Below are 2,302 nucleotides of genomic sequence, written 5' to 3'. Positions count from 1 at the left end.
TTTTTTTGGCTTCTTGACTCCAGATTCGTTTTTGGTTTTTTTTTCAGTTTGTTTGTTTCTTTCAAGTGGCAAAATGTAATAGTTAAAACGGCAAAATCCCCCCACTGACACTGTTCTGCAGACTGACTTGTTAAGGTTGGAACTGCAGAACAGAGATGAAGGTTTTAAAACTGCTCCCATTTGTCTCCATCCCTGAAGATGCATTCCCTAGCAACACCAGTGTCCATGCTGGGGGGGTGGGGGGGGAGAAGGAAAATTGTCTCTGGGACTCGCCCCAGCTCTAGTTCTAGCAGGGATCATTGCGAAAGCAGAAGCCATCTTCCTACCCTCCCTGGGCCCAGAAGGTTTGCCTCTTTAATGCAAAATCCCAAGGCTGAAGAGCGCAGAGCGTGGCCAGAGTTTGCAGACCTGCTGAGAGGCAGACGGCAGCCCTGTCGCTGCTGTTCTAGGTTCTGGAACCCGAGAGGGATCGCACCTTGGAAAGGCCTAAGAGTCTGTATTTTTCCGGACATCTCTTCGGCCACTCGGTGTAGATGAAAGCAGTTTCTTGCACAAGTGCCCAGCAGCTTTATCAGCTGGGGGCGCAAATTCTTTTAAGAAATCAAAGTGCATGCTGTTCTTAGAAGTCGATGGAGCAAGGGCTAAGTAACATCTTCTTTGACCCAGGGCCAATTAAAAATTTTGCTAATAGCTCATTTCTCTTCCTTGAGGCCTTCCTAGATCTGTGGGTTAGGAATTGATGAAACCACTAACAAATGTGCCTGGCACATTACTACTAATTAGGGACGTGAATCGTTTTTTGATGATTTAAAATATCGTCTGATATATTTTTTTAAATCGTCAAAAATCATTAAAGAGTGCGATACAATAGAAATTCCCCCGATTTATCGTGAAAAAATCGTTAATCGGGATAGTGTCCACTAAAGGGAGTTATTTGGGGGGAGGGTGGGAAAACCGGCACACCAAAACAACCCCTAAACCCACCCCGACCCTTTAAAACTAATCCCTTACCTTCCCCCCCCCTCCCAACCCCCCCCCCAAAACTTTTACATGTACCTGGTGGTCCAGTGGAAGCCCCAGGACGGATCACTTGCTCTCGGGCCGTCGGCTGCCACTCATAAAAATGGCGTCGATGGCCCGATAAAAAAAAAAAACCCCACCCTCCCGATCCCCCCCAAAACATTTTAAAATTACCTGGTGGTCCTGGGAGCGATCTCCTGTTCTCGGGCCGTCTGCTGCCACTAATAAAAATGGCGCCGATAGCCCTTACCATGTGACAGGGTATCCGTGCCATTGGCCGGCCCCTGTCACATGGTAGGAGCACTGGATGGCCCAACATGGTAAGGGCAAAGGGCCATCGGCGCCATTTTTATTAGCGCAGCCGATGGCCCGAGAACGGGAGGTCGCTCCTGGGACTTCCGCTAGATCACCAGGTATTTGTAAAAGGTTTTGGGGGGGTTCGGGGTGGGTTTTTTTTTTTTTTTAAATTGGCTTGAGCCTCATTAAAAAAAAATTAGCGATATGAATTGGAATCGGAACAGATTCCGATTCACATCTCTACCGATCAGATTTTTTTCTCCCTCCAGCTGAACCCGATCGTTAAAACGATCGGGCACACGATTCACATCCCTACTACTAATTACTGTTCATGGGGAAACTGGTGATTTGTTTGCTTTCTTTTCCCCACCCTTTTTTCTTCTTTTACTCTTTGCCTTTCCTCTTAGTGGGCCATGAGAGTTGGTTACATCAAACCAGTTACAAAGTTATTTATTACACGCTGTCCAAAAATCCAAACTGTGGTACAATGCGCAATAGAAAAATAAAATAAATGTACTGCATAATAAGGCAGAAAAAGATGTAATAATAGCATGATAAACATAATACAGTACACTAAAACATAAGCTCCATCAACAAATAAACAAACAATTATAACAACAGTAACAAAATAAGGCAGTTACTGCTAATCTTTGTTATGGTTTTCTATCTGTATCTCCAGTCTATCAAGGATCTCCAAGTGGCCAAATTGGCCACCCCAAAAATAAGTACAGTATAAAATAAGCGTTTATTTATTTAAGGTTTTTCTATACCGACATTCGTTGATGGACATTATATCTGTTTACAGGCAACAAGTATTCAGCAACGAAGCTTTACAGTGTAACCAATATAACAGCTTTGATAGAGTACAGTCTTATGCCTATTACAAAGACGAGTTATACGTCACCAAAAGCATAGGTGAACAACTGGGTTTTCCCTGAACGGACCAGGATCAGTCCAGACTGCTGGGTTATGCCTCTCTTCCAGC

Source organism: Rhinatrema bivittatum, chromosome 9 (assembly GCF_901001135.1).
Source record: "Rhinatrema bivittatum chromosome 9, aRhiBiv1.1, whole genome shotgun sequence".
Taxonomy (NCBI): domain Eukaryota; kingdom Metazoa; phylum Chordata; class Amphibia; order Gymnophiona; family Rhinatrematidae; genus Rhinatrema; species Rhinatrema bivittatum.
The sequence above is the reverse complement of the archived record's forward strand: the minus strand, read 5'-3'. Positions refer to the sequence as shown.